Below are 9376 nucleotides of genomic sequence, written 5' to 3' on the forward strand. Positions count from 1 at the left end.
AGAGATGTTAAGTTTCTAATCAGTCTTCTTGGTTATTTACAAGAATTTTACTGCTCTAATTTCCTCCCAGGATAGCTTCCTGGTCTGGGAGCATATCACTCAAGGCTGCCTGTATTGCTCCCAAGGTGAGCTGAGTTATTGTCTGTTTGAAACTTACTTTTTAACTAATTGGGATTTAAGATGCAATCTTATTTTCAAGATGGAATACTTCCTCTTTTCACTATGTTGTTTTGGGCCTGCTTGCTACAGTGCCCAGGTTGCAAATCATTTGTTTAGGGCTGGAGGAAGAAAAGCAGCACCTGGGTAAAGTCAGAAAAACAAGCTGGGCTACCCAGGAGGCCAAAGCAAATCTCACAATGGATTATCTTGCTTTGTTAAAGGAGGCCCTCACTCTACTCTGTCCAAACCCCTGGTCCCTGTCTTACCATAAAGTTCTTCAAAAACAACAGTTCCTATTCATCTTTGTTTCCCAGCCAGCCCTAGTCTAAAACCTCTGGTGAAGTTTCCCATCACCTATAGCAATGCTTCTCAAATGACTCCATTATTAAGCTATACCTAATGGTATCAGAGAATGGACTGCTTCCAGTCCCCTTATTGGGGAGCAGCTTAGTGCAACTGGGAAATATTTTGAAATCCCAGTCTTATTTTAAAAATTCTTATGATTTTATATTCAATTCTATTATACATCTTTTAAAGGAAAACACAAGATTGCTTTTTCCCCAAGCCTTTGAGTAAAACTGACAGTCCAAGTGATATGCCACATTTACCTGTGGTTTCTCATACCCATGATAACTTTGGGAGACCCCTCAGTATACATGTCCCAGAGAGGTAAGCCCTAACCTTTGATTTGAGCCCTTCTTCTTTAGCCTGGAGTTCCAGGCCCTGTACAATCTGATTCTAGCCTAATATCCTGCCTCTCTTCCCCCACATCCTACCCAACCATCTGTTCTCTGAATAGATCCCAGGTTTCTGTCTCTGTTTACTGCTGTTTTTGATGCCTGGACTACCCTTCTCTGCCCAAATCAGAGTTCTTCTTCCTCAATAAAGTCTTCCAAGTTTCAACAACCACAGAATAGATTTAGCTGCCCCAACTTCAGTTTTCACATCACTTGGTTTATTCTGGTAGGCTAGGAAAGGACTGGCTGTAGAGGGCAGACAGACTTTAGAATTTATATCCCATGTTAATTAAATTGTGACTTTGAACCAATCACATTTATGAGCCTGATTCCTCTTTTAGAAATGCATATCTCTTATATGGCTGTCAACTGGACTAAAAGCTGTTGTATTCGATTGGCTCAAAGTCATTTGTGTTCCAGAAATGTTTCTTGTCATGCTTGTAATGGCATGCAAGTCTGTGTCCCCCACCAGACTGTGAGCTCTATGTCCCTTGTGCTGGTCACAGGGCCAAGAATAGAGCAAGGCTTGGTGAGGGTGATGTAGACAGCTAAGTAAGGTCAGGGACAGGCCACAAATAATACTTTTTTCCCTTAATCATCTTGGCAGAGTTAAACTGCAACGAAATGAGACCACTTGAACAGTAGAGTGCAATAGATAGCCGGGGAAAAGATGGAAAAGAGACTGGGCCAAGGATGAAGTCACATATTTTAAAAGGAAATTTAGGGGCATCAAAAAGGCAGCCAGGTTCTTTTTTTAGGCCTGTCCTTATCTCTGTGGGTTTATTTCCTCCATTCTTATAAATGCTTTAATTATTCGAGTAATGCATGAATATATGCTTATTGTAAATTAATCTTATGTTTTTTGCCTAATAACCCTTTTCAGTGATGGAGTTTGTAGACACTGTTTGGACTGTTGTAAAGTCAGAAAAGTTAAGTGATTTACCCTAGAACAGAGTGAGGACCATGGGACACCAGGGTCTTGGAATCTTGAAGTTCACAGCCATCCCAGATCCTGGAAGGGAGAAAGAGCATTATAGCACTCACTCCCTGACTCCAGACTTAAGTTCAACTGATATTATTGATCACTAATTATGAGTTTAGTACTGTAGAATATGAGTTTATTCTTCACAGCATTACTCTTCATTCATTAAACAAATATTCCTTGGATGCTTAATAATGACTAGAGCTTAAGGGATGCAAAATAAAAAAATACAAGGTTTCAACAAGAACATGTAACTCTTAGAAGAGGAAAAGCACTGGTCAGTAAACATATGATGAGATGTTCCTCCTAATTATAAAAGGCAAATTAAAAACAGTGTGATATCATCTCTTTGATTAACAAAGATGGGAATCCCATGTTTACAAGAATGCTGAGAAACCAGCATTCCCATCCACTGTTGGTGGGAATGTAGATTGATGCCTCTTCTTTGTAGAATAATTTGGTACTAATTATATGCACATATATATGTACTTATGTTTATATATAAATATATATATTTATTATATTATTATATTATATATATTATATATACTTTTAATATTATATATTATATATTATATATACTAATCTCTACATATACACTAATCAAAGGCATATTTCAGTTAAACAAGATGAATAAGTTCTAGAAATCTGCTGTACAATTATATATATGTGTGTGTGTGTGTGTTTGTCTTGTGTGTATGAGAAAATATTTGCAAACCATCTATACCACAATGGACTTGTATCCAGAACATATAAAGAACTCCTACAACTCAACAATAAGAAGACAAATTTAAGAAATAAGCAAAATATTTAAGTAGACATTTCACCAAAGAAGATACATAAATAGGAAACAATCACACAAAAAGACACAGCATGAGGAAATGCAAATAAAAATCCACAATGAAATACCACTGCAAAGTTACTAGAATGCCTGTTATCAAAAAGACAAATACTAAGTGTTGATGAGAATGTAAAATAACTGGAACCCTTTTATACATTTCTGGTTGGAATGAAAAATGCTGTAACCACTTTGTATTTTTGTTTGTTTATTTGAATTTTATTTTATTGTGGCAACAACACTTAATATAAGATCTACCCTCTTAACAAATTTGTAAGTGTACAATATATTATTGTTGACTATTGGTACAACAGTATTGTACAGCAAATTTCTATAACTCATTTATTTAACTGAAACATTATGTCTTCGATTAGTAACTCCACATTCCCCTTCTCCCAGCCCCTGACAACCATCGTTCCACTTTTTGAGTCTTTTTGCTATTTTAGGTACTTCATATAAGTAAAACTATGCAGTATTTGTCTTTCATTTCACTTAGCATGATGTCCTCAAGACCCATCGATGTTGTAGCATATTGCAGAATTTCCTTATTTTTTAAGGATGAATAATATTCCACTGTGTGTATATACCACATTTTCTTTATCCATGTATCTGTTGATAGACCTTTAGGTTGTTTCCACATCTTGGTTACTGTGAATAGTGCTGCAGTGAACATGGGTTGCTATTATCTCTTCTGGACCATACGGTAATTCTGTTTTAAATTTTTGAGGAACCCCCATACTGTTTTCCATAGCAGTTACACCATTTTGCCTTCTCCTGTGCAAGGGTTCCAGTTTCTCCACAGGTTCGGCACACTGTTTTTTTGATAATAGCCATCCTGACAAGTGTGAGGCACTATCACACCGTGGTTCTGATTCACATTTTCCTGATGATTAGTGACTTTGAGCATCTTTTTTAAAATTGAAGTATAGTTGATATAAGATCTTATATTGGTTTCAAGTATACAACACATTGGTTCAACAGTTACCCATATTATTAAGTCCTGCCCCCAACTAGTACAGCTATTATCTGTCAACATAGGAAGGTGTTACAGAATCGTTGACTATATTCTCCATGCTGCACTCCCATCCCCATGACCAACCTACATTATAATTGAGAATTTTTGTGGCCCTTTATACTCCTTGACTATGAGCATCTTTTCATATACCTGTAAGACCTTTGTACATCATCTTTGGGGAGATGTTCCCTCAAGTCTCTAGCTCATTTTTAAATCCAGTTATTAGTTTTTTGCTATTGCGTTGTAGGAGTTCTTCACATAGCCCAGAAATTAACCCCTTATTAGATATCTGGTTTGCAAACATTCCCTCCCATTCCATAGGTTTCCTTTTCATGCTGTTGATTGTTTCCTTTGCTGTGCAGATGCTTTTCAGTTTGTAGTCCCATCTATTTATTTTTGTTTTTGTTGCCTATGCTTTTGGTGTCATTAAAATGTGCTTATATTTTTGACTCAAAAATTCAACTCCTAAGAATGTATCCTACAGAAATTCTTACACAAACAAATAAATATTGGCTGCAGTTTTTGTTGTAGTTGCTGCTGCTGTTCTTATAATAGAAACAAGTATCCAAGAGTAGGGGATTTGAATGCAATGTTGACATTAAAAATAATGAAGTAGGCATTTTCATACTGACACTGCAAGATGTTCAAATGCATGAAGTGGGAAAAAAAGTTGTATAATACAACTTAACTTTTGTTAAAAAATTACCTTTTGTATATTCATAGAAAAAAAATCCAAGGGAAAATACATGTAACTATTAATAGTTAACTGTAGGCTGGCAAAGAGGGAGAGAAAAATGTACAAGAACTTCCAGTATTTGTATTCCGTCTTTATATTTATAATAATCATACATTACTTTCATGAGCAGACAAAACAACAAAAATATTTTTAAAACATGGTGCTGTCTTCCCTAGACATGTTCATTGCCTCATAGGTCATTTCAGGACATGTATTAATATCTCCATTTTATAAATGAGGTTCAGAGGAGTAAAGAGACTTCTTCAAGGTCACACAGCCAGCAAGCCTGACCCAGAGGTTACACTCCCGGGCTGACAGGATCCGCCCAGTGCGGAAAGACGGGACCAACCACGTTTGCGGTGAGGTCACTTGGAAGGCTTGGGATTGGTGCTCGTGTCTAAGTGAGCCGGCAGTCCTCAGCGACCCAAGCAGCTGGGGTGGCAGAAGACTCAGGATAATTAGGCTTTCCTGGGGTTAACGGGGACCTGCACCAATTCTCTGCCCTCTGCACGTGCCCTAAGGACCCTCGGCATTTGGTGGGTTAGCCGTGGGCGCGCCCTGCCATCCTGCTGTGGTCACAGCCCCCCAATCCCCTGCCGACATGGCCTGCAGCTCTCCCGCCCTGCATCGTTCCCACCGAAAACAGGGACAGGCCACGTCAGGTGCCATCCCTGCTGAGACTCGCGTTTCAGCAGCGGTGATTGCATATCACACAGCCCCCACAAGACTTGCCTGGCCTCGAGCCTGCGCAAAGTATCAGAGGATTCAGTGCAACGTCTACTTCCCCGCCTATCTTTGAGGCTCCCGGGCTGTTCTTCAAGCTGGAAAGGCCCTTGCTTTGTAGAGAAGAGGCCCTATAGAGAAGAAGAGAGGAAGGTGCTTGCCCCAGGGCACACAGCAAGTTAATGACAGAATCACGGATTTTTCCTCCAGTGCAGCAAGTTGGATGGTAACCTTTCCAACTTTATCTTCACCTCCTCCAGGCAAATACGCACTCTCCTCCCTGCCTCTGGTTTCCTCTGTGTCCTTTCCCAGGTATCAACAGCTAGGTTTATCAAGAATGGTAAGGACCTTGGAATCACACTAAACCTTGGAATTCCACACTTGCTATGGAAACTTGGACAAGTTGTGTTACTTTTGTGGCCTTATTTCCCTCATCAGCCATGGAATATTCATCTCTATTTATCTGATAGGAATAAATGAGAAATTGGAAGGCAGTTGGGTTTGGAGCAGTGGTTTTCCAAGTAAGGTCCCTGGACTAGCATCAGATTCACCTGGGAATTTGTTAGAAACGACTACGGTTGATACCTGAACAACTTGGGGTTGGGGCAGAGATGCTGACCCCTGTGCAGCTGGAAATTTGTGTAGAACTTTTGACTCCTCAAAACTTAAATGCTAATAGCCTGCTCAGAAGTCTTACCAATAATGTAAATAGTTGATTAACATATATTTTGTATGTTATATGTATTATATACAGTATTCTTCCAATAAAGTAAGCTAGAGAGGAGAAAATGTTTTATCAAATTGTCACAAGTCTCCAAAATTTTTTTCCAAGATATTTATTGAAAAAAATCTGTGTATACTGGACCCATGCAGTTCAAACCAGTGTTCAAGGGGGAGCTGTATTCTTGGGCCCCACCCCAAATCCAATTGGAAACTCTGGGGCCCAGCAATATGTGTTTGAACAAACTCTTTAGGTGATTATGATGCATGCTGCAGTTTGAGTACCACTGGTATACAATGGGTTTGGAGTCAGACAATTCTGGGTCCTTCTAAAATATCTTAGTTCTGCATTTTACTGTTTGGGAGGCCTCAAGCAAAGCATTTTGTCTACCTACTCCTTGGTTTACTCTTCTGTGAAATGGGAGTAATAGTTGTATCTACAAAATAGGGTTGTTTACTCATTCATTCAACAAATTTTTTTTGAGTGCCTATTATGTGACAATCACTCTTCTAGATGCTAGGGATATTTTAGCAACCAAAACAGACATGTAGTACATGTTCCAATGAAATTTTTGAGGATTAATTAAGAAAATTTTGAGAATGATATATAAAACTTAATATAACACTGGCACATATTAAACAATAAATGGCAGCTATTATAAATGATGGGGAAAGGGCTTGTAAACAGTGAAATGCTGTATTAGATTAAGCTGTGAGCAATCTGAGACTTGTCTGATTCATGCCCACATCATTAGAATCAAACTAACATAAGGGCTGATGCAGAATAGGGCTCAGTAAATATTTGAATGAATGTATGTACAAAAGTCAGAGATTACGCAGCACTATTTACAATAGCCAAGATATGGAAACAACCTAAGTGTCCATCAGTAGATGAATCAATAAAGATGTGGTGATATACACAATGAAATATTATTCAGCCAAAAGAGGAAAACAAATCCTACCATTTGCAACAACATGGATCAAGCTAGAGGGTGTTATGCTCAGTGGAATAAGCCAGGTGGAGAAAGACAAGTACCAAATGATTTCACTCTGTGGGGTGTAAAAACAAAGTGAAACTGAAGGATCAAAACAGCAGCAGACTCAAGACTCCAAGAAGGAACTAGTGGTTACCAAAGGGAAGGGATTGGGGAGGGTGGGTGGGGAGGGCAGGAGAAAGGGATCAAAGGGCATTATGATAGGCACACGTGGTGTGTGTGGGGTCACAGGGAAGATAGTGTAGCACAGAGAAGACAAGTAGTCACTCTGTAGCATCTTGCTATGCTGATGGACAGTGACTGTGGTGGGGTGTGGGGGGGACTCAATAATATGGGTGAATGTAGTGACCACAGCGTTGCTTTTGTGAAATCTTTGTAAGATTGTATATCAGTGATACCTTAATATAAATAAATAAGTCAGAGATTAATACTAATATCTCTTGTCTTAGCATAGGTTTCCTTTATAATCCAGCTTTAGAGCTGACAACCTAACAGTAAGCCACACTCTCCAATAAGCTTTCTTTTCCCCCTACATTTGTATACTTCTATTTTTCCAGTTATTTAAAGGCAACTTTCTCCATATTCACATTTTGTGATGGGTCTGAAATGTAGGTGGTGTATGATAACTCTGTATTGAGTGACTGCATGGATGCCTGAAGCAGCATAGATAATAGCCATCCTGACAAGTGTGAGGCACTATCACACCGTGGTTCTGATTCACATTTTCCTGATGATTAGTGACTTTGAGCATCTCTTTTAAAATTGAAGTATAGTTGATATAAGATCTTATATTGGTTTCAAGTATACAACACATTAGTTCAACAGTTACCCATATTATTAAGTCCTGCCCCCAACTAGTACAGCTATTATCTGTCAACATAGGAAGGTGTTACAGAATCGTTGACTATATTCTCCATGCTGCACTCCCATCCCCATGACCAACCTACATTATAATTGAGAATTTTTGTGGCCCTTTATACTCCTTGACTATGAGCATCTTTTCATATACCTGTAAGACCTTTGTAAGACCTGGAATAAGTCAGGTGGCTAAAATCCAGTTTCTGTTTGCTACTTCTATAGTATTTTGCCCTGGCTAAATCCATTTTCTTTTCAGATCCTTAGTCTACTCATCTGCAAAATGGGACTCACAATCCCTCTCCCCCCACCATGCTGGAAGGACACAGGTTAACTTTAATACCTATGTTTTAAGGATGCTTCACACAACCACAAATGTGTTGTTTCTTTATCTCATCTCTCAGGAAGAATTGCTGAAAGCAGCAAAAGGAGATAATGTAGGTATATCTCTTTGCAAACCTTAAAACACTGTAAAAATTAAGTACGGTACTTCCTCTTATCAGATAATCAAACAATTTACAGAATTTACAGGTTGGAAACAACTCTAAATCCTTGCCAATCAAGGCGTTATCTGCAGTGTCAGCATCATTTGAGATCCTGGTAAAAATGCACTCTTGGGCCCCACCCTATTTAACCAGAATGTACATTTTAACGAGATCCTCAGGTGATTCAGATACACAATAAAGCTTGAGAAGCATGGCTCTAAATCAGATCGGAGTCCAGCAATGAAAGGGACTTGTCTTTCTAAAAGGCAGATCTAACCATGTCACCCCCGTTTTGGAAACCAATGGCTCCACATTGCCTGCATCCATAGCTCAGCACTCAAAGCCCTCTCATCTGGCCCCTGCTCACCACTTCACTTGATATTTCCCCACCCATACTGGACAAACCAATCATTTGACCTGCTTCACTTCCCTGAATTCCTCAGGCTGTTTTCTCCATGTGGGCTGTCCTTCCCACTTCTCTCCAGCCTCAGCTCAGACATGACACCTCCTGTCTTTGTTTAGGAAGCTTTCCTAACCTTTACTGGTTTACAGTGGGCTGTGATTAGCCTGCTGAGATCTCCTCTCTCTCCTGAAGCACTGTGGTCATTACTTGTCTTTACATTATCTGTTTTACCAGACTGTAAAATCCTTCAGGATAGGAAACAGGTCTCAGGTCCCAACACAGAGTCAGTCACTTTGTAAGAGCTCCACTTATCCCATGTGAGCCCAGCAATGAAATGGCTTCTCATGTGTCTTCCAGGTCTAACTTTCTGCCTTTTTAGACTGTGAACTCCTAGAGAGCAGGGACTTCATATCCTCTTCCTGAACCCTCTTACTCATAAGGCTCCATATGCCTGAGCATGGTAGGCACTTATTTACCCAGGCTGACTGGTTCAGCTGTTGTGATTATAGCCATTCTTATAGTGTGCCCTGACCTGGTTCACTGAAGCATGTTTATGGAAGTCCAAATGACCTAATGAGCTGCAACATCATGGATAGGGAAGGAATTAGATTTCAGGGTAAATCATCTCAAGTCTGGGCTGAGATTTAGTGCCTTCTGAAAAAGCTCGCAAGATTTCAAGCTGTGACCCTTAAAGTCTACTCCTGAGGTCTCCTTTTCTTACATAAGAA

This window comes from Manis javanica, chromosome 4 (assembly GCF_040802235.1).
Source record: "Manis javanica isolate MJ-LG chromosome 4, MJ_LKY, whole genome shotgun sequence".
Classification (NCBI taxonomy): domain Eukaryota; kingdom Metazoa; phylum Chordata; class Mammalia; order Pholidota; family Manidae; genus Manis; species Manis javanica.